Here is a 25625-nt window from a genome sequence, read left to right as displayed (position 1 = left end):
GCTTATAGTGGTAATTTGGGTATGTTGTTTGTATTTGTTTTGGACAGGTTGTTACCAGTGGCTTTGTTTGTAACTTCATTTAGAGATTGGTTAACTCGATTTAGGGCACAAGTTAACCAATCTCAATTACGATGTTGAGTATTAAGTGATCTACTCTTAACATTCAAACGGACAAATCTAGGTAATTTTGATTTGAAATAAAGCCTACATTGAGTTGGAACTCAAATAGCTCACTTCGCGCTCATCGTTTATGCTCGTAGTTTCCTTAATTAGGCTTAATTGGATGAAACAAAATGAACGAAAGATAAATATCAGGAGCAATGTACGCTGTCCTGTTGTCCACGTGACAACATATTTTTTTTGTATTGGCGGCTTACCTGCCCTCTAGAGCCTAAATTGAATTTCATGCATGATTTAAAACCTATGAAAATTTGATTATACTATCTCCATAACGTCTTTTTTTCTTATTTTTTATTTGGCCGGAGGTCCTTTTCGAAGCAATCTCTTTATCCGAAGAACAGAGAGAGGGACGACTTTCTTTACTTTTGGAGTGTTTCATTGAGTTATAGGTGGAGAAATGACTTCTCTTTATTTTCGGGTAGAGGAAAGATTGTCTACATCTCACCTTCTTATACCATACGCATGTGGGATTGAGTTTTGTTGTTGTTGTTGTAACATTTCTGAATATATTAAATACCAAATTTTTATTAATATATAATTTGGTACAAAATGATTACATTTGGCAATTTATGATAGTTGATAGCAGTCTAGTAATGTTTGGCAGCAACTAAAGATTCAATTTATTCGTGTGCTTTTATTTTCAGACACATTAATTATGAACGAAACATACAAATTATGCACATCTCTTCTTTCTTTTTCTTTTTCTCTCTCTCTCTCTCCTTTTTAAAAAAAATAAAAATAAAATGAATACATGATGAACAATTAGTACTGGTGGTGTTGGATCAAACATATTTCATAGTAACCCCAAGTCACTTTTGCTTCATAATAAAACAACATAAGTGAAGGGGATTAAAATATATATAAAACTATTAAGTGTCACTAACGTAGCCAGCATCTTTTTCCGTTGATGACGAAATAGTGTCAGAAATGTAGAACGGTGACAATGTCTCGTACGCTTGTGTTCCAGTAAGAACATTAACCCTCTCTGTCGGATGAAACGCGTCCCAAAAATAATAGTTTTGCCTGTTGCTACACGGAGTTTTATTTGGAGCACATTGGCCTTTGCCTAATGTGGTCGAAGGTTCACAACATGGTACATTGGTTACATTCAAATCTGTAACCATTAATGTTGGAGGTTTTATTAAATTCTTTCGTGTTGGGTAAAATAATCGATAGCCGGATAAATCACTGAATCGTGGTATCACTTTCCGAAAGTAATTATTCGACCCTTATAGCCTGGGTTACACGAATATCACTTTGGGATAAGACAGAGATTAAATTCTTGTTTTGGCAGAAACAAGAATTCCTTTTGCAGAAGAATATTTTGGTGTTCGTAACTTGTGTCTCTTTCTCATGCATATTGGTTAATATATTTATATACACCCTTAATCATGAAAGAGTCTTTTATTAAAATCAATTGGCCGATTGATTAATAAAAGTATCTTCTATAATATTCAAAAGTGGTTACAGGAAGAATATTTCTATAAACAAATATTATCACTTCCATCATTAAAGTAAAAGTTGTTACTTTTACAATAAACAAATATTATATTTTACAACTATCAAAGCATGAGTGATCACTTTATAATAAACAAGTATTATTCCTTCAACCACTAAAGCAAAAGTGGGTGCAAGAATAATTCTTCCGTAATCACTCAAAATTGTGTTAAGTGTTTTCTTACTGCTGTCTCTTAAGAATCAGCACTGCAAAAGGACCAGCAGCGCAAAAATCAGCAAACAGGACCAGCAGCGCAAAAGTCAGCATACAGGACCAGCAGCGCAAAAATCAGCATACAGGACCAGCAGCGCAGAGGAACCAGCAAACAGGACCAGCTGCGCAGAACAACCAGCACAGGGACCAGCTGCGCAGAACAACCAGCACAGGGACCAGCTGCGCAGAACAACCAGCACAGGGACCAGCTGCGCAGAACAACCAGCACAGGGACCAGCAATGCAGAACAACCAGCACAAGGACCAGCAAGGCAGAACAACCAGTACAAGGACCAGCAATGCAGAACAACCAGCACAAAACACTTAGCCAAATTTCAGCTTACTAAGAAAACTTAGTACTGAAAACACTTAGTCAAATTTCAGGTAGACCAAGCCATGATAGTAAATAATGGAAAACCACTTTTGGGTTCGGGTAATCTATCACTTAATGGGTGTACACTCCGTACCTCCAAACCCATTTACAAGTGTAGATTAAAACCCAAAATTACACTAAATTTACAACAATCCTCCCCAATTTAGTGCAATTCGTTTCATGAGAATTAAACAAATTAAAACAAAACTCATGCATAAATGAAAATATCTTGAAGATTGAATTTTCACCTTAGTACATTACACATTCCAAATATTCGAGAATCGGGGTGTTCTAAGAATTGAACCCTTCAACTCATTTGAATAACTGAAAATAACATACACATAAGTTTTCAAATACTCTAAAGCTATCCTGACACTTTACAAGCCATGTGTCCATATCCATTCATGAATGTATCTAAAGCAAAAGTCCAAGCTTTGTTGAAGCGGCAAAACTTCACATTCACATAGGTAGTTCATTTCAGTCATGCACCCGCTATTGCACTTTTTCAAATAAACCATTAAGAAGCTAAACTTCATCCTCACCTTCAACATGTCCGAGTACATACCTTACCTTGGGATGATACAAAATTTTGTACTCCAAATTTCTAAGTATAAGTCTTCCACATTGAATTCAACTTCTAATTTTCATCAGAAGGGAATTGGGTATCTTATAATTAGAAATTTATGTGGACTTTAAACCCATCCCCACAGCAGACTTGTTCACCAAGTCTCTTGCCAATCCCTTCGTCAAGTGATCAGCTAAATTCTGTTGTGACCTCACGAACACTATAGAAATCACCCCATTCATGATGAGTTCACGAATCATGCTATGTCTGACACCTAAGTGTCTAGACTTTCCATTGTACATCTGGCTATAAGCCTTTGCCAATGTCGCAGCACTATCACAATGGATAGACATGGGTGCTATAGGTTTAGGCCATAATGGTATCTCATGGATCAAGTTTCTAAGCCATTCTGCTTCTTTACCAGCAGCAGCTAAAGCAACAAACTCAGATTCCATCGTTGAGTTGGTAATACATGTCTGCTTCTTAGAAGCCCATGAAATAGCACCTCCCCCAAGCAAGAACACCCAACCACTCGTTGAAGAATGATCTTCAATATTGGTTATCCAACTCGCATCAGAATATCCTTCTATTACCGAAGGAAACCCATTATAAGATAAACTATAGTCCATAGTTTTCTTCAAGTACTTCAGTACCCGCCTAATTGCTTGCCAGTGATGAGTACTAGGATTACTAGTATATCTACTCAGTTTTCCCACAGCAAAAGCAATATCCGGCCTTGTACAAGTCATGGCGTACATCAAACAGCCAATCACCTGAGAATACTCAAGTTGTGATACAGCTTCACCTTGATTAGGCATAAGCTTCTCACTTGGATCAACAGGGGTACTCACAGGATTACATTCAAAGCAATTGAACTTTTTCAACACCTTCTCAATATAATGAGATTGACAAATCGAAATTCCTTTGCTTTCACGTTTGATCCTAATGCCAAGGATAACGTCAGCCTCCCCCATATCTTTCATTGAGAATTTTGATGACAAAAATTCTTTTGTTAAATCAACCTGACTTTGGTCAGTCCCAAAGATTAACATGTCATCAACATATAGACAAATTATAACTCCTTTACCAGAATCATCAAATTTACTATATACACATTTATCTGCTTGGTTTAATTTAAAACCACTAGATAAAATCACTTCATCAAACTTTTGATGCCATTGCTTAGGTGCTTGTTTCAAACCATATAAGGATTTCACAAGTTTGCACACCTTGCCTTCATTTCCTGGCATGACAAAGCCCTGAGGTTGGTTCATATAAACCTCCTCATCCAATTCACCATTCAAGAATGCTGTCTTCACATCCATCTGGTGAATAACTAGATTGTGAATCGTAGCCAAAGCAATCAGCAATCTAATGGTAGTGATACGTGCCACGGGAGCATAAGTATCAAAATAGTCAATTCCAGACTTTTGTCTAAAGCCTTGAATGACTAACCTTGCCTTGAATTTTTCAATAGTTCCATCCACCTTCATCTTCTTTTTGAAGATCCATTTGCAACCCAAAGGTTTGCAACCAGGAGGTAGATCAGCTAACACCCAAGTGTTATTGCCCATGATAGAATCCATCTCATCATTAATTGCCTCTTTCCAGAATGCAACATCCTGAGACCTCATTGCTTCATCATATGTTTTAGGATCATCATCAACATTGAAACAATACGAATATTGGGTAGACACATCTTCCCTAGAACCTTCAACTAAGTATAGTTGAAAATCTGGTCCAAATGATTTAGGTTTCCTTTTTCTTTTGCTTTTCCGAAGCTCAAGTGACTGATCAACAGCCTTTTCAGAGACTTCATCATTACAATCTTTATTGATTCCATTGTTACTTGGTATCATATCTTTTGGTCTAGGTATAGATGAAAATCGATTTTCATCAAAGATTGCATCCCTTGAATCAATCACAGAATTGATTGAGACAAACTCATTAGGCTCTATTACATAGAACCTATATGCCTTGGAATGTTCAACATATCCAACAAATATGCAATCTATACCTCTTTCACCTAAACTTTTCTTCTTGGGATCAGGTAGTCTTACAACCGCCCTACAACCCCATACCCGAAGATAATTCAAGTTAGGTTTCCTTTTATTCCAAAGTTCATAAGGTGTAATCTTGTTTCTTTTGTTAGGAACTCTATTAAGCAAATAACAAGCTGTTAACATAGCTTCTCCCCAAAATCCTTCACTTAAACCCGAATAGGATAACATGGAATTAACCATTTCCTTAAGGACCCTATTCTTCCTTTCAGATATACCATTTTGTTGTGGAGTATAAGGAGCTGTGGTCTCATGGATAATACCAACGGATTGGAAATACGATTGGTCAATGTATTCACCTCCCCTATCCGTTCTAAGTCTTTTAATCAAAGCCTTTTGTTGTAATTCTACTTCAGTTTTAAATATTTTAAATTTATCTAATGCTTCATCCTTAGTATGTAACAAATAAACATAGCAAAATCTAGAAGCATCATCAATAAAAGTCACAAAATATTTCTTGTTCCCTAAAGTAGGAGTAGCATGCAAATCACATAAATCACTATGTATTAATTCCAAAATTTCAGTATCACGATGTACATTTTGAAATGGTTTCTTAGTGATCTTTGTTAACATACACGTTTTACACTTTTCATTGTTCATGTCAAAGGCCGGTATTAATCCATCTTTAGACATATCTTGCATTCTTTTAAAGTGTACATGTCCTAGTCTAGCATGCCAAAGTGTAGAATTATTTATGCTAGAAGTAGATATAAAAGCAAAATTAACATTCAAGTGATTAATGTTAAGTCTAAACATTCTATTGCATAAATAACCAAAACCAACAAACATACCATGTTTTGACAAAACAAACTTATCAGATTCAATCACTTGTTTATAACCACAACAATTTAACACACTACTGGAAACCAAATTTTTTCTTATTTGTGGTACATGCAAAACATCAAACAAACAAATAGTTTTTCCAGAACTAAAACACAAATCCACACTTCCACGTCCATGAACAGAGGCTGTTGACTCATTTCCCATATGAAGAATTGATCCATCAGTCACGGACTCGTAAGTCTTGAACCAAAATCTATCCTTGCATACATGGGTGGTGGCTCCCGAGTCAACCCACCACGCGACGTCATCATCCTGCACAAAATAAGCCTCAGATATATATGAAACATAATAATTCTCATTTGAATTATTAAATATATTCTGACCTTTCGAGTTGTGGTTGTTTAAACCATTTCCCGAACCGCTTGTGCTAGATCCTTTGGCATTATTATTACCAAAAATAACCTTGCAATCCTTTTTCATGTGTCCAGTTTTACCACACTTCCAACAAGTCAATTTAGACTTCTTGTTCGGATTAGCCTTGTTATAACCTTGATGTTTACGTTTGCCCTTTTTGTCATTATTACTAGTGAACTTTTTATGTTCCACCATATTGACAACAGACGTACCAGCAACTTCGTTGCTCTTTGGCTTGTCATTATCCTGCAACCTGAGGGATTCCTCAATACGCAGATGACTACCCAACTCAACAAGAGTTAACTCCTCCTTCTTATGTTTCAAAGAATGTTTAAATTCTTTCCAAGATGGAGGTAGTTTATCAATTATGCTTGAGACTTGAATAGACTCATCCATGTTCATCTTATGTTGTGTGAATTGACCAAGTATACGAATGAGCTCATTGTATTGTTCCAAGACCGGTCTAGAATCGACCATCTTGTAATTATTAAAATTACTCACAAGGAACTTTTTACTAGAAGCATCCTCTGACATATACTTGGTTTCTAAACAGTCCCATAGTTCTTTAGAAGATTCAACATTTAGGTAAATATCAAAAAGGGAATCAGCCATACCATTGAGGATTAAACCTCTAGCGATGTAGTCATCGTTCTCCCACTTGCACCTTTTTCGAATTTGTTCAATAGTGGCATCATCACCATGATCTTCAGGAATTGGTGTGCTGAGTACGTACACCACACTCATGCTGCTCAGAAAGAAGTGCATCTTCTTTTGCCATCTCCTAAAATCAATTCCCTCAAACTTATCAAGTTTGGAGAAATTCGCCGTCATGTGTTTCATCGTAGCCGCCATCGATTATAACGGATAATTACTTTCGATTGTTGGAGGTTTTATTAAATTCTTTCGTGTTGGGTAAAATAATCGATAGCCGGATAAATCACTGAATCGTGGTATCACTTTCCGAAAGTAATTATTCGACCCTTATAGCCTGGGTTACACGAATATCACTTTGGGATAAGACAGAGATTAAATTCTTGTTTTGGCAGAAACAAGAATTCCTTTTGCAGAAGAATATTTTGGTGTTCGTAACTTGTGTCTCTTTCTCATGCATATTGGTTAATATATTTATATACACCCTTAATCATGAAAGAGTCTTTTATTAAAATCAATTGGCCGATTGATTAATAAAAGTATCTTCTATAATATTCAAAAGTGGTTACAGGAAGAATATTTCTATAAACAAATATTATCACTTCCATCATTAAAGTAAAAGTTGTTACTTTTACAATAAACAAATATTATATTTTACAACTATCAAAGCATGAGTGATCACTTTATAATAAACAAGTATTATTCCTTCAACCACTAAAGCAAAAGTGGGTGCAAGAATAATTCTTCCGTAATCACTCAAAATTGTGTTAAGTGTTTTCTTACTGCTGTCTCTTAAGAATCAGCACTGCAAAAGGACCAGCAGCGCAAAAATCAGCAAACAGGACCAGCAGCGCAAAAGTCAGCATACAGGACCAGCAGCGCAAAAATCAGCATACAGGACCAGCAGCGCAGAGGAACCAGCAAACAGGACCAGCTGCGCAGAACAACCAGCACAGGGACCAGCTGCGCAGAACAACCAGCACAGGGACCAGCTGCGCAGAACAACCAGCACAGGGACCAGCTGCGCAGAACAACCAGCACAGGGACCAGCAATGCAGAACAACCAGCACAAGGACCAGCAAGGCAGAACAACCAGTACAAGGACCAGCAATGCAGAACAACCAGCACAAAACACTTAGCCAAATTTCAGCTTACTAAGAAAACTTAGTACTGAAAACACTTAGTCAAATTTCAGGTAGACCAAGCCATGATAGTAAATAATGGAAAACCACTTTTGGGTTCGGGTAATCTATCACTTAATGGGTGTACACTCCGTACCTCCAAACCCATTTACAAGTGTAGATTAAAACCCAAAATTACACTAAATTTACAACAATTAACACATTAACGAAATATTCAATAGACCGGTCTTAATCAGATGAACCAAGTACGTTTCAATATTAAATATGATCAACATAATATTCGTACCATTAGGAAATGTTGTGGTAGTATTGATTAAAATGAACTTTGCACCATCGAGTTTATTGTTTAGATCATCTATAGTTGTACTAAGACGCGAGTTAAATATTGCGATTGCGTTATTAATTTCGTCCACACATGAGTTTGTGCCATAATTGGCCATGACCGCCGGGGTACAATCCGAATAACCGGCTACAAATATTCCAAACTTTCTGGCTCCACTTTTGTATAAAGCCTGTATATTGACGTGTATCTTTACTCACTTAGGCCTTGTTTACTTTTGACTTAAATTTGCTAAATTGAATGAAAGACTTTTTCGGTCAGGTGCCTTCATTGTTTACTTTTGACTTAATATTAATATGGAATGAGTGGAAAGCTGTTTCGGAAATGCCAAAAGGCTATGTAGTCCACATATAGCTCATTTTTTTGTTTATCTTCCCAATATTACCCCCACCTTTAATTAGTTCACCTTTTTAATTAGCCAAAAACTCTCATGTACTCTCACTTTGAACCCCCACGTCTGTTACCCCGATTACTCCGACTACTCCGTCACTGTCTATGCGTCAATAAAGCCTTTTCTTTCGTTAGCGTTTGACCCAACTGATTGATTTTTTTTCTCATAGAATTTATGAATAAATAAAATAGGGCTTGTAAATTTAACAAAAGATTTATAGAAGTGAAAGAAGTTGAGAGTAAGAAAGAATACAATTAGTGTATATAGTTGATAGAATATGACGTCTGTGACTTCGTTTTTGCTGTTATCGGCGATCGAATGATGGTTTAAAATGGTTTCTTTAAGGAAATTATGTCAATTATTAATATTTACTTGAATATTGCTATACATATAATAATTATAACCATGCTGCTTGAATGTTCTTTTATGCAGTTGGATTTGGATTTAAAAGCTACAGCTGCTTATTAACTGTTGTCGTTATTGGGATTGTTGGGTTTTTGTGATTGTTGTTATCAATTGGTATAAACTATAAAATGCAAGTATTCCACAAATAAATAAACAAGTTTATTATTATATTATACTATTAAATGATTTATATAATTGAAAAATTTTTTGTTATTTAAAGTTTTCGTTTTAAAAAAAAAAGTGATTTATATAACTAAAGGGTAAAAAGGTCAATTTCATCATTCAGATTTTTTATTCAGCATAAAAAGTAAACACCATAAATTATTCATTAATTAATGCATATAATTATCTATATTCATTCTGCCATCTATATCCATATAAGACTTAATAAGAAAAAAAGTAAACAGCCCCTTAGATACTAAGGATGAATTTGGAGGACAATAGTATCATTATTGTTTTGTATCTTTAATGCATGAATAAATTGTGTGTCATTTTGCATCTTGTATACAAGAAATATTAGGTGTCAATCAATAATTATATGGGCAAACTTTAAATGAACTTTAAGTTACTGTGGTGGGAATTGAACTTTTTTTCAACACATTTAAAGTATTCAGTGCCTAATATTACTAGAGATTTTTTAAAGATAGCTTTGAGATTTATCTTCAAAATTTTCAAACACCCATTATTCACTTGTACTCTGTTTATAATCACCCCAATACTAACTACTACTACACTCACCTAAAAAGCCCATCTTTTGTTGCATAAATATTTCTTAATGATAGCCTTTAAGACTATTATTAAAAAATCTCATATTACTATTATCATTAATTTTTATTTTTTTATTATTTGTAACACCAAACAAATATACCTGCTAAATTGTCCATAACGGAACTTGAATTCACTACCTCAAAATTGATGAATTACCTCGATATCACTAGGCCAGAAGCCTTTTGATATTATTATCTTTAGTTAATGTTTTTTTTTTTTTTTTTTTTTTTTTTTTTTTTTGAAAGGCAATGTTAGTGGTTAGCTCACGAAGTTAATTCACGAAAATCCCCCCCCCCCCCGAGACTCGAACCCTGGTCTCCTCGAACACCATGTTAACATGGTGACCAATGAGGCAAAGCCCCATTGGCTATCTTTAGTTAATGTTCAAACTTGTAAAATGTAGACAGTCCATGCTCTTATAAGCGCAAAAACATTTAATAAAATAACATTATAAATAAGATATATTCTATGATACACTAAGAATTAATCAAGGCCGGCTACAATACTAACTTGTGGTTAGTTGGTAAATTAAAGGTTCACCTGTAGTTGTCGAGAATACTGTTCCACAAGGACATCTGCATATTGTTGAGGGGTGTAGAATTTACTGGTGAGAGTGTACCTGGGAACAAAGTAATTGTTAATATAGTCGTTGTTCCCCATTCAGATCGTATATATGCACTTGTTTAGGTATTCTCTTGTCGCTGCAACGCTTCCATCTCCGATCAAGTATACAAGTTGTAAGATTGTGATCGCGTGATTTCTTATTTGGTTATCCAAGCTTATATGTGCACCCTCCAAATGCCAACGTACAAAAACTGTATATTAATGTAGGATCAACTAAGTATTATGAGTTATTTGTGATGGTATATGCAGTTATTTGTGATGGTATATGCGATAATATAATACAACAACAATATTATCAAATCCCGAGGTATTAGAGATGTAAGATGTAGATAGTCGTACCCAGAAACAAATTGTATGATAATATAGTATCACTAATATTAATTAATTGTAGTACTAAAGTGTAATGTGTAGCAAAAGTGACCAATTTTTATAGTTCATTTATTATTTATTTTTTCCATATATATATATATATATATATATATATATATATATATATATATATATATATATATATAGTGGTAGGATCAAGAGGGAAGTAACCAATCGGGGGGGAAGCGGGGGGAAGCAAAACCTTTCTTTTTTCGTTTTTTGAAAAAACTTTGTTCACGAACATTATAGATGAGATGAAAATATAAACATTTAGTAGAGACACTCTGTGATAAATGTTTTTATTTTGGCGGAAAAACGCTCGAAGAAGTAATATATAACAATTATCGTGTTTTTCGAGCGTATGTTGAGGTTTTAGCTATTGGGTTTAGATATTAGGGTTTAGATATTAGGGTTTATAGGGTTTAGATATTAGGGTTTAGAAATTTAGGGTTTAGGGTTTAGATTTAGGATTTAGATTGAGTTTTTAACACGAACGGTTTAGAGTTTAGGGTTTAGGGTTTAGGGTTTTGGGTTTGGTGTTTTGGGTTTATGAAATAAACCCAAAACACCAAACCCTAAACCCTAAACCCTAAACTCTAAATCGGGCTAAATTTTACTTCACAAAACATGGAAAAAAAAAAAACGTTCATATTCTTCACGAACAATATTATCTTGAATGTTATTTTTGTCGATCGTTTTTCCGCCTAAATAATAACATTCATCACGAAGTGTCTCTTCTAAATGTTCATATTTTAGTGTGATCTTGATGCCCGAAAAAAAAAATTCAAAAAAACGAAAAAAAAAAAAGTTTAGTTCCCCCCGCTTCCCCCCGATTGGTTACTTCCCCATTGATCCTGCCCCTATATATATATATATATATATATATATATATATATATATATATATATATATATATATATATATATATATATGATCAAGAGGGAAGTAACCATTCGGGGGGAAGCAAAAACTTTTTTTTTCTTCGTTTTTTTGAAAAAACTTTGTTCACGAACATTGTTGATGAGATGAAAATATGAACATTTAGTAGAGACACTTTGTGATAAATGTTTTTATTTTGGCGGGAAAACGCTCGAAGAAGTAATATATAACAATTATCGTGTTTTTCGAGCGTATTTTGAGGTTTTAGCTATTGGGGTTTAGATATTAGGGTTTATAGGGTTTAGATATTAGGGTTTAGAAATTTAGGGTTTAGATTTAGGGTTTAGATTTAGGATTTAGATTGAGTTTTTTAACACGAACGGTTTAGAGTTTAGGATTTAGGGTTTGGTGTTTTGGGTTTATGGAATAAACCCAAAACACCAAACCCTAAACCCTAAACCCTAAACTCTAAATCGGGCTAAATTTTACTTCACAAAACATGAAGAAGAAAAAAACGTTTATATTCTTCACGAACAATATTATCTTGAATGTTATTTTTGTCGATCGTTTTTCCGCCTAAATAATAACATTCATCACGAAGTGTCTCTTCTAAATGTTCATATTTTCGTGTGATCTTGATGCCCGAAAAAAAAATTCAAAAAAACGAAAAAAAAAAGTTTAGTTCCCCCCGCTTCCCCCCGATTGGTTACTTCCCCATTGATCCTGCCCATATATATATATATATATATATATATATATATATATATATATATATATATATATATATATATATATATATATATATATATATATATATATATATATACTCGTAATATATATTTTTATTTTCGGATTTTTTTTTAATATAACCCTTAACCTTTAAACTATCGTTAATACGCAAATAAATATCTCTCCTTATACTTAAAGCAAACACACACATAAGTGACAATTCCATTCAACTTTCAATCCTAGCCATCCAAATTGTTCAACTCCACCAATCTTAACCATTCAATTTGTATAAATCGTTGAGTCACGTGATTATTGATTTATTTTTTTACTAACTGACCAAACTACCCTTCTGCAAAACAAAAAGCACGGGCTAGTGTTCGGTTTTTAGGGGTCAACATAATATTATCCTCAATCATTCAAATCGTCTGCTAAATCGAAACGATTAAAACCATATTCGCTTACAAGTGGAGCATCGAATCTGAAGAAATCGATGAATTGTGGTTCCAAACTGGAATTCTGTAGAAATCGATGAAATTAGGGTTCTTTATCGTGTTTATCGTATTTAATTCGATTTGAAGTTTACATGTATCAACAGTAACAATTACGTCTAATGTTGATTAGGGTTCTTCATCGTGTATATCGTATTTGATTCGATTTGAAGTTTACATACATCAACAAGAGACCACGAAGAGATAGACAAAAAAATTAAAATTAGGGTTTATCAGATAGATATTATATATAAAGTGATTCGACCATATGCAATTAGGGATTGCAAAATCAAAGGGTTAGTCGGATCTCTTTTCTTCTTCACGATTTCTTCAATTGTTCAATTTTATTAATTATATAATTCGTTTTGCAAAACTATCCAACCACATCGATTCTTATTACTTTGTTATTGTTGCAGGAATAATTGTTGGACGACCAAGTCTATCAGATTTATTTGTTAGTGTAGATTTGTATTTGCTTACTTCTTATTCGTTGTTGTATCATTTTAATATAAGGTAGTATATATCAAAACTTCTGAATTTTTTGATTGTTAAAATATGGGTTAAATTGTCGATTATTTGATGATGTATATTATCTTCTTGACATAATGTATAAATTCAACACAAATTTTGATTTTTTGTTTTTATATACAGTCTACCACATTCGGAGCTGTAGAACGTATTTTATGAAAAGATCTTGCTTCTTGCCAGGAGGTAAGTTACTCAACTAATAAAGGGCGTAAACTGTTGTGATTCACTTAGCTAAAAAGGAGTAAGTTACTTAACTTATAAATGGGTCATAAGAGTAAAATGAGAACAGTTAGCTAAAAAGGAAACGGTTTAAGTGAGTCTATTTTGATTCATACGTTGTATTGGGTTTGGTTCAAAATTTCATCTTGATTTGGGTGTATTGTTTTCTTAGGTTTCAATATATCTGACTGGGTGATTTCGAGATGAATCGGCAATTATGGGAAAAAAGTCATACTTTAGTTATTGAAAGTTGATCTTCATTACTGATAAGTTTTATTACAGTTGTGATAAAAATTGTTATAATGAAGTAGCATAATATGATTCATATTTGTTTCGAGGAGATTTTTTTTGTTAATGTGAGTATTAAACTGAGATGTTGGAAATATATGTTAAATCAGATGTTGGGTTACAGGCTCGATACAACTGATCTCAATTCAAACGATTCAGATAATAACCAATTCTGGTTTTGGATATCAGTTACACATTCTTCATTAACGGTGAGTGTCTCCGTTTATTGGTTTGGTTGATTTTGGTTGCTAAAGGTTATATACTGTATTTTTTATTTTATTTTAGAATATGCACGCCTACTGCTCGAACTGACGCCAAATAGTTATAATGAAGTAGCTTAATAAGAAACCACCTCTAAATTATTAATCCAGGTGATATGTTTGTATATGCCTTGATTCAATCATTCTCTGCACCACGTGTCCTTCTGCTAATCACCCTCAAAATTATTAATCCAGGTGTTAATAGACACTACCACCAATAAATCCGTTTCGTTATTCTCTACAAATTGGTATAAATTTTGTGAACTAACACCACCAACCAGTTTCATGTAAAAGGGTGAACTGATGTATTTCAGTTTTGATTTCGAATTGATTTCGAATCTGGTTGGATAACGATGAAGTTAGTTGAAATTGATTTTTGTAATCTATTGACTTTTTAAGGTTTGGTGAATAAAGATTTCTATTTTCTTTAATTAATTTTGTTTTTTGATCATTTTTGTTTGTTTACTGATTTGATTATAGGTGTTGATCAATCCATTTTGTTTGATGATACTCAAATTCACGCCCTAAAATATTTCCAGGTTTTTATCTTCGTTTGTTCAATTGATTGATTTGCAAAATCTTTTTCATATTATGTTTATTGAATTTAAAAGATACTCGCATAATTTTTCAAAATTGTTAAAATTATCCTTATTTATATTCTTTTATGAATATGCGAATATCATAATATATTAAAGTTGATAAAATTATCCATATTTATGCGATTTCTGAATATGGAAAAATATTATCGATGACTTATCAATTAAAATCCCACTCGAATTCAAAACAAAGTATCATAATCTGTTACAGTATATTATGCATTTTGATATCTTTTGTTTTTATATTTTGATATTTAAAATTGGTATTGTGGTATTTATTGTTTCTAAATTAACATGATTTACGGTTTTTGATGATAACAATTGCTATCCCTCTATTTGGTAGCTACATGATCCACATTACAGATTCAAATTCCTTAAAAAATTTCCTCTTTGAAGGTATGACACATTGTGTTACTAATGCGTTTTATTAATTTTGGAATTGTTTTGGTATATAATTGTTACATGTGGGAAACTTGAGATGGAATTCTTTTTAGCTCAAACCTGTAGACCAGCAGACTGTTGTACCACCATCAAAGGAGCGCGTTTTTTATTTTTATTTGACATTCATTGTTTCTGATTTGTGTTGTTTTGGTTGATATTGTTATTGCCACATCGCAAAAAATTAGGTGCCGAAGTCCCACGATGCGCATAGCTGAATTAAAGAACGAGTGGTACAACAGTCTACATTTTAAGTCAGGTACCGAAGTCCCACCATCAAACTCTGTTAGTTATGTTACTTTATGTTATTTGCATAAAATAATGTTCATGCATTTTAAGTCTATATAAGTTACTTCAAGAACTGCGATTTTGTGTACAATTTTGTTAGTTTTGGTATTTTGTGTTGTTCCGTTGTCGTAATTGGACTTATAGTTCGGTTGTTACGGTGCCAAAATGGGTAGGTCTGTTCCGATGCCAAAAAGGGTGGGTTGAAAAGGCAGGTAAATGGGTCAAAAAATCACTTTTATTACGGGTTAGAGCAAACAACACACGTGTTACTAGGATATTAGTCTAAATTCTTTGTGCTTTAAATCTGATTATTTATTGGCAAACTAGGTTCCAACTGAATTGTATGCTGACATAAAATTGGCAGTAGCCACTTTGTGGGCTTGTGAATCATATGTGGTTGATTTGAGTTCTCTTCATTTTATATATGGCTTGGTTAGTTATTGTGCATATAGGTTAGCTGCTGCTATACGTTTATTTTCTTTTGATGTTCTGTTGGTGTTAATTCAGCCTTTTGTTGCACCTTTTTGAAAACTGTCGTCCAACGCTCATAAAACTAGACATATTCATAATCATCATATAACTATCATAAACATTGATTCGGAATATAGATAAGAAGACTGTTTTTTTCGATCTCATTGACAAGGAGTCTAATCGTGATCCTGAAGACCCATCAAGTAAGATTGTATATTCTGTTTTTACATAAGATGTTTTGGATACATGCCAGGTTCGAAGGTAATTGAGGAAACAGTGTCCGGGAAGTTAAAAATTAAGACATTTTTACACAAGCTTGAATATCTAACTGTAATAGTTTTATGTGATTCTCATCAAATACTTATTTTTATTTTCTCATGTTTTAATGACTATCCAATTATTGTGGTACAGATTGATAAGAAGACTGGGGTAGGAATTAATATATTCATGTATGTATTCTCTTTCTCTTTCAAAGTCAATCGTGAACCCAAATCTGAATGTTTGATCACTGGAAGGCAGTCTTCTTTTTGTTCAGGGATATTTTTTTTTTTTTTTTAAAGTTTTGTTACTAACACACACAATGTCATGGACACATGAGCAAGAACTTAAAGCATCTTATTAGCCTTGAGTTATGGTTTATTCTTGCTTCTTCTCATTCTACATAAACATAATACTGATTGTTTTCAACCATTGTTTTTGTTTTGCAACACATTATTGGCCATTTGGCCTAGACTGTTCATCCATGATGGTGGTGCTTTGTTTTACAACACGTTTTTGTTTTACCCCCGAAAAGTTGATAGGTCTATATCGGCGCTTTGTTTTACCTTTCATGTCTTCCTGGCTATGTGGGTATCTTATAATACCTAAATTAGAATAAATTGTGTATAACAGTCACTACTTGGTTGCCAGTTTTGTGATATATAAGAGATAATAACGTTGTATGCAGGGCTGTATTTGGTTAAAACAGGAGACGGGCTCAGAGGAGTAGAAATGATTGCGTCTGGGCTTGCTACACATTACTCACTCAACTCAGTTCTTCTTTTCGACTATTCTTTTTTGTTAAATCATTCTTTTCATTTGTTATCATGTGTAAATAATATGTTCAATTCTTGACAGAATGTTACGTTAATTAAAGACCATCACAGAAACATTTATGAGAAAATACTGTGACGTTGACCATCTTCATAAGACACTGTTCTCACGAGGTGAACTCTATAAAAGTTTTTTTCCTGCTTCAAACGCTTGCCTTTTAGAAATAAGGAGATTCACCCTAAGTTTTGTGCAAATGCCGATATACTTCTTATTTTTATGCTGGAAATAATCAATAGATGTTTCTGTCATGAGGAAATCATTGAGCATTTGAAAAGTGCAACCAGTTACAAGTTATACTTCAACTATTAATCTTCTATGGTCTTTATGAAATCGTAGGGTAAAGATCATGAATAAAAAAATTGACAGGTAAATGAAGCTGTTAAAACTAATGATGGGTGGTGTCGTTCTTTCTTAAACAAACTAAAACACACTTCACCGTTGAGTTTGAAGATTTCACGTGTTCAAATTTTTTTAATATTCACATGTTGCTTAGCATCCGCTGATATCACATGATAAATAAACCAAAGTTGACATTGCAGTTTATGGTGGAAATATTAGTTTCAGTGAGATTGAGGCCTCAAAATGATGAGGTGTTAGTTATACAAACCGATTTTGCGGATTGTCTGAAATTTCAAGTGTAGGTATGTATCAGTATACATGTTATATGATATGCTCAAAGGATAAATTAAGCTCCTTTTTAACTTTTAAAGCTTGATTTGTTGTCTGGAGTACTTATTTGATGTATGTATTTCAGCTTAAACGGTTGAAACTATGAAAGAATTGTTACATTTGACATACATATGAATTTTATGAAGTGGTCACCGAGTTTGCATCCCGTAAGTGATGAAAGGCATATTACCGAAGGATTTTGGATATTAAAGCTATTTTAGATATAACATTCACGTTTTCAGTTTGTTTGATTAAGAGTCGCCGTGCCACGCACGGGCTCTTAATTTTACAACTCATGTATAATGTTATTTTTGAGCCACACAACATGATAAAAGACCAGTTTTAATTGTATTAAAACGTCTGCTTTCAATATAAATATTATCAATATTGAAGGGTTTCGTCGTTCTAATTGTATCGTACAGCGAATCAGTATCATATGCATTTTTCTTAAAAGATCGAGCTTTCTTGACAACTCACTCCTCTAGATGTTGGTTTGAAATCGTTATTAATATCAACAATGTGCTCTAAACTCACCAATATTAAACTCATATTTACGATAATAAGCTTACTTACTTGCTAACCATTTGCCCAATGTAGGAACTGCATTTTCCTATGGTCGGTCAAACAAGCTTATCTATTGGAAAACGTCTACTCTGAATGGATCATCGTGATGATCAAAATGGTATAACTTTCGCACTATAACACTAATCTTTTTCTACTAATTTTATGTTTCTTGCAGGTGCTCTCTGTGCACGTGGTTTAAATGTTAATCCCACCCATGTTTCATGAGCCTTATCAATGTTTCAATCTATGCTTCTACTTTTTCAGTATTTGAGAATGATTTGTTTTACCTGTTGGTTTAAATAAGTAATTATTGTTGATTTTTTCATAGATGCATCGGTTAACAGTAAGGTCATCTCCAATTCTTGTCAAAATATAATACTTGACGCAATCTATTGAAATTTTGCATTGGCGGCTCCAAGTTGGTGATCTGAATGTTGTAGAGATGGTGGTCAACTCAAAAGCAGTGGCACAGTACAAAATGTGTTAAAGGTCTCCGAGCAGTACAAAAGGTGTTAAAGGTCTTCGGGCATTTAGTTAACAGTTAGATTCAGTATCTCGATGTAAATAAGTTGGTATAGTAAAAAATGGTATGGACAAGGAATTCGGGCATTGGGTGTAAGAGACCTAACTTGAAGTTTTTCTTTCAGCAAATAAACATACACATGTATTGTCTTGAAGAAAACGATTTGAGGTTGTATTATTAAAATTCACATTGTTTAAACACTCGATAGAGGTAGAAAACTGATCATAGGCCAACAATATTCAGGTTTGGAGACAATGACGTTTGTTAGGGCCACACCATTTGATTATGGCAGTGGTCATGTTAATCCCAAATCGCTTTGGATCCTGGCCTCATTTTTTATGCATGTTTGTTCTTTTTATGTACAACTAATATGGTATGAACTCCAGATGGCAAACTGAATGGGTTGGGTTATCCCAAAAACTTATTGACGATATTTCTGACTCCCAACAACAATTATTATGTCAAACATAACTACATAAATTTATAATCTCTCTTTTTATAAAGTCTTAGCCTTATAACTACAGTATTGTTTTATTGACAAAAAAATCTACACATTATAAATCATGTAGCACTGTTATTCAGTTGATTCACTATAAACCTAACAAATACTTATTAACATATAATGATTCTAACAAGTCAACACATGTTCAAAACTCACTGATCCTGCGTTACCATAAACATTATTTCTTTATAAACACTCACATAGCCCCGCGAATTCGCGGGTCCTCCACTAGTTGAATAATTATATAACATTATCATTTAAAAATTGCGATGTAAAACATTTTTATGCACACGAAGACCCTCTAATTTAGGTTTAGTCCAATTCTTATTTTGTATACAAATGATCCAGTATAATAACTACTGACATGATTTCAGTTTTTCATATTAAGACTAAACATGTCCGAATTAAACAGCATTTGATCAAACCTAAGCTGAAACAGAAAACCAATGAGCAGTGTGAAAAGGAAAAGAAATAAATACCAAATGTAGTCCCGATTCTTCTCGAATTCCAGCAGATCCGGAAGCACAATTTACTCCATTTATAACGTCTCGTCCTTTAGCAGTTGCGAATGGCGGGATGAAATCCTTAAATCCAAGTAGTTGAGCTGTTTGATTACATTAAAACAACACAATTGGATGTACTAAATATGAAGTAAAATATTAACATATCTCTCTTCGTTGCAAAGAAAAAAAGGGATTTTGCTAATGACATCTCTAAAGGTTTTCGTTAATGTGCTTTAAAATATTGTAATGAGCGGTTACTTACCGACTTGAAAGTGACACTTTTTAAACTCTAATTATTTTATGTACATTAACGACAATTCTAAGGGCTGTCGTTAAATTCATATATTAATGATAATATATTGGACAATTTTTTTTTACGGAAAAAATATATATATTTATAGGCCACTCGTTTTTTACCATTTCTGTAAAATACTAAATTTTATAGGATACAATGATACATAATATACATATAAAATTCAAATTCAATAGTAATGACAAGGAAAGAAGAAATATGTCAAACAATGTTTTGCTCAATCAAGTTTAGAAACCTACATTCTCATCAATAATCTTTGCTCTGTACGTACACAAAGAGATAGACAGTGACAATTAGCAGAAGCATTACATACCAATAACATCCGCAATATTCCGGCCATTGGAAAACCGACCGGTGGGACCAACGGAGAAATCAATTCCGTACGGCGGGAAGTTTCCTTTGGCTTGGGTAATAAGGTTATTGTTGTTGCCATTATCCATTAAAGAATCACCAAATATGAAGTAACAAGGGACCTGAGGTTCACCTTTTGTTGGTAACAGGGTGGCAGTAAGTAGTAGTACCAAAAATATCAGAATCTGAGAGTGAGATCCCATTATTGAGGAAAGAACGAAAATATAAGTTGCATAATGATGCTCTGTTTTGGTGGTATTTGTAGATAGATTGTAGATTGCAAGATATTATATGTCACCTACCATTATCCGTAAATTTAATTTAATAAATATGTGGTCCATTCACAACTCATCATAAACGTGCACGTTTTATGTGTGCCAAGTACAACGTGAAAATGTAATGTTTCCTAAATTAATACGTAGTATAACCCGAAACTGCAAGTGTGATGATTGGACTTTCCATATGATCATTCTCATTCTCATTCATAACATAATTTTTTATTTTTTTTTATAAGTGACCGTCATTTCAACAGCATTTTATTAACAATTTCTTCTATCACTAAACCAATAACTAATACATTATCATCCATGAAACTCTCCTCAAACAAATTGGACCTACTATATTAATTAAATAATATAAATGTATAATATATATTTTTTTCGAACGGCTGAAAGTTTATTAAAAACTAGCTAGAGCGCTAGAAAAGGAACATAATAAAACAATTACAAGTAATTACAAGGAATGTAAAGGAGATTGCAACCATTTGTTCCAGTTACATGACTTTTTTCTATTTCTAGCGAAGATCTAATTGAAGCTTGTTGCTACAATGTTGTCAGTCACGTGGCACTTCCGGAAGCTTTTATCGTCAAAGATGGTGCTGTTTCGGAATCTCCAAATATTCGAAAGCGTGAACATTATAATGATAGTGACAATGAGCCGCTCATTTTGATGAATAGGATCGCCATCTATCTAAGCTCACAAATTACCCAAAGAAGACCATGAGAAAACGGGATGCTCGACCATTGAGAAATCTTTACCCAAATTTGTTGATTGATCTCACAATAGAGGAACAAGTGATCTTCATTTTCCAAAGTCTCGTTACATAAACTGCATCCAGATTCTTCAAGGTCAATTCTTTAAGATAAAAGGTTGACCTTTGTGGCTAGTCTTGATAGTTTCAAACGCCATAAGAAAACATTCGCTTTTATGGGAGCTTGTTTACACCATGTGGTAGCATATACAATAGGAGACACATCATTTGTATCAATGATTTCGCAAGCTTTTAAGACAGAAAATGTGATGCATGATGTAGAAGAAATAGAAGCAAAAAAGCTCGTGATACTTATGCTTTGAAACCACAAAATGGATGGCTAAGTGGTGGATGACGATGGATAACTAGACATTACCATCCATTGTGATGGATAACTAAGTGAATATTTCTCTTATGGTTACCTATCTAATTCATGGGCCTCGGAGGTCTCGGACGTCCATGCATTCGAGCCTCACTCGAGAGAGTTTTACCACACATGATGCCCATATAGATTCGTTGTAAGTGTTTCCTTATGAAGGGCGGTAGAACTGTAATATTACGCGCAAGGAAATGAGTGGATGGGTAGGTTATGATATCGCGTTCGGACTCTCTCAGTGACTCCTAACCGCCGTTAAAATCCGCTAGATGAAAAGGATCATTGCCACTAGCTATGTTATTATCAATGATTGCAATTTCATTTAGAATTTTGACTTTGCCAGTAGTCTCAGTGGCGAGTGTTGAACATTGAGGGCGGGGTCCTATGATCCCAATAGCCTCAAAACTTTTTATATATAGTAAAATTATAATTGTTTATGACACCAATAAATTTAACTTCAGGACCCCATATTTCTTTAATTTTTAGAGGTAAACAATCACTAAAATGCCCTTCAAATATAATTTGATTTAAAAACAGTTTTTAGGACCCCATTAGATTTTTATCATGGATTCGTCACTGAGTATTGTTTGTCATGTTGGTTTTATGCCAACTTTTGAAAACCATCTTCACTTGTTTTAACTTATCTTTATAACGTAGTTGGGGTTAAGTTGCATATTAGCGTCTGTATTATTCCAAGCGTCACTTTTAACTTATTTTTAAAACGTAGTTAGGGGTTAAGTAGCCTATTAGCGTCTGTATTGTTACAAGCGTTGACGCCTAACCGACATTAAAATTTTGTTATTATAATCGGACTGTGTAGAATAATTGATCGTACATATAAAAAGAAGTTAAAAGTATGTCATTAATTTGGATATAAAAAATTGTTAATAAAAACAAAAGAGATTTTTTTTGGTTGCTCCTCCTACTTTATAGCTTCTCTTTTCCTATACATAGAAATATAAATTTATTCAACATACGATCATTCTTACCCAAATAATGACAACGATTAATAAACTGATCATCTAATTATTACGAAGCATCTACGTAACAATATGGAAACAACTCAAAATCAATCCGATAAATAGACCCACCTTAAATCCTCATCCTTGGTTTCCAAATCCTTCCGACTATGTTCCCCTTCCTTGAATTCCCTACGCCTACGTCGTATATTTGACCTATTTGACTCGGATCACGATTCATTCATCTTTGTGGACGAGTTAAGCCATGCATTGGTACTTCTAGGCCTTGAAACAAATGTCAACGAAAACGATGTGCTATGGGTGCGAATAATAAAAAGTATATATGGTGAATTGGGTGGTCTAGAGGGGGTTTCTGCTCATATCAGAACCTTTTGGTGGCACCACATGGGCTGCTATTGTTAAATCTGGGCTTAGCCTAAATAAGCTTGGTTGAATCCTTGCTAACTCCTTTAAAAAGTAAATTGGTGATGGAGGAGACACTACATTTTGGGAGAACATTTGGTGTGGAGAAAATCAACTAAACCACAGATACAAAAGATTGTCTGCGAAAGATGTGAAGGTGCAAACAGAATTTGTTGGGATGGATCTCCCTGGAACTGTTATTGGGATTGGATTAGAAATGCAACTGGAACTCTGGAAGAACATGGGACGAGCTATTGGACTTAGCGGTTGCCATTTCTACACTTCCTCATGCTACCAAAAGGACATATGATTCAAAAGGAACCTTTTCAACCAAGTGCCTTACTAATTTGATTGATGATGCGACTTTAAAAGGATATGACATGCACTGTGAAACGATGAAGAACAAATTAGTGCCGCTGAAAATGGGTGTGACGACCCGGAAATTTCCGACCAAATTTAAACTTAATCTCGATATGATTTTGACACGATAAGCAAAGTCTATAACGTTGAGTCTCAAAAATTTGTGAACTGTTTACATGGAAAACATTTGATCATTGACTATACCCGATGATTCACGAACAATTGTGTGTAAATAAAAATAAAAAAATATATATAAATATAAATATAAGTACATGTAATATTATTTTTTTTTGAATAAATAAAAATACCCTTTTTATCAATTGGAATTAAAAATATAAAATAATATATAATATAATAAAGTTATTATTAAAAAGAATCTATATATTAAACATATATGATAACTATACATAATTATTATTATATGTATATTGTATGAATATTATGTGTTGAGATTTATAATACCTATTGTTATTATGATATAATATAGTAAATATATATATATAATAATTATATATATAAAGCATTATTAATGTATTCATATTTACATATACAATATTTGATGTAACAACAAGTTAAAAATATTATAGTAATGACCAATTATAGTAATACTACTTTCATTATTATTAATATCATTATTAGTGATATTAACAAATATTAAATAGTAAAATTTTAATAAATTTAAGATTTCGATTATCAAAATAAATACTTAAATATAAATGTTACTATAAGAATGAGTAAAATTATTATTTAGTTGTAACTTAAATAATTTTGGTTATTATGATTAATATTATTATTACTACTAATATTATTACTTTTATCATTATTCATATTAGTATTAGTATTATTTTTGATTAATATTATTATTGCTACTAATAAATATTATCAATATTATTATTATTAATATAATTAATAATTATTAATATTAAAAACAAAATATAGAAACTGATATTATACGCGTATGACATCACGGATATATTTTTTTGCTGTCTGCTTCCTCTTTTTCTTCTCTGGTCCGTGAACCTTGTCCACATCATTAACCCTACAAAAAAAAAATTGTTTTGATCAAGTATTATTGTGAAATCAAATCCTCGGACAGTATTATATATGCCACTCTGCGAATTACAAAGGAAAACAGATTCTTTATATTTTTATTTTTATTTTTTTTCTTCATGTCGTAATATCTATAACCCACTTATCCTTTAAATTAATTTGAAACAAATTGACAAGAATTAGAAATGCAGACGTGTTTTAAATCACGTCATGAATGTTTTCTCAAAATCTCAGGTTCCAATTCGTGATATCAAGTCCGAATTTTAGAGTCAAAGTTTTGAAAATAAAAGTCAACCGATTTGATTATCAAGAAATTCGAGTTCTATGTTATAATTCAAGTTTAATTGTCGATCCAGAAAGTTTCTATGAGTGATTTACAACCCATTTCATGTTATAAACATAGCCTAATACGATCTAGATTTCAAAATCATAATTTAAGTTTATTTTTTTTCGTGAACTGCAGCAACAGCGACGCTGATTCTGTTTTTTTTTTGTTTTTTTTTTTTGTTTTTTTTTTTTTGCAATTAATATAAACCATTGATTTTTATTAATTAGTATTATTGTGGTATATCAAGTCGTTGTGTGATGAGTTGAATAAGTTGGGTTTAAATCTCTGATCGAACTAGAAGGGAAAAAGAAGGAGAAGAAGGATAACTGAACGGGTTATATTTTAATAAGTTCATGTATTAATCATAAAAACTGAGATAGCGTATTGGTTTAGTGTGGTTTCGGGTTTACAAGGGGTCGCAGGTTCGATACTAGGCTGGGACATTCTTTTTGAGGCATTTTTCTTTAAGGTAGTGATTTATTGTTATTATTATTATTATTATTATTATTATTATTATTATTATTATTATTATTATTATTATTATTATTATTATTATTATTATTATTATTATTATTATTGATTAGTACTAATACAAATATCATTATAAAGATTATCGTTTAGTA

General features: G+C 32.9%; 1 long non-coding RNA gene and 1 pseudogene across 1 annotated transcript; one reads left to right on the top strand and one right to left on the bottom strand.

The window, feature by feature from the left end:
* Positions 1–1049: 1049 nt before the first annotated feature.
* On the bottom strand, positions 1050–20679 carry LOC139844559 (GDSL esterase/lipase At5g45670-like; annotated as a pseudogene).
* On the top strand, positions 12782–14112 carry LOC139881519 (uncharacterized). Its single transcript, XR_011771730.1, has 3 exons — positions 12782–13167; positions 13288–13384; positions 13523–14112. It is a non-coding gene; the product is annotated as an uncharacterized lncRNA (long non-coding RNA).
* Positions 20680–25625: the final 4946 nt, after the last annotated feature.

The sequence above is a fragment of the Rutidosis leptorrhynchoides genome, chromosome 1 (assembly GCF_046630445.1).
Source record: "Rutidosis leptorrhynchoides isolate AG116_Rl617_1_P2 chromosome 1, CSIRO_AGI_Rlap_v1, whole genome shotgun sequence".
NCBI lineage: Eukaryota > Viridiplantae > Streptophyta > Magnoliopsida > Asterales > Asteraceae > Rutidosis > Rutidosis leptorrhynchoides.
The sequence above is the reverse complement of the archived record's forward strand: the minus strand, read 5'-3'. Positions and strand labels throughout refer to the sequence as shown.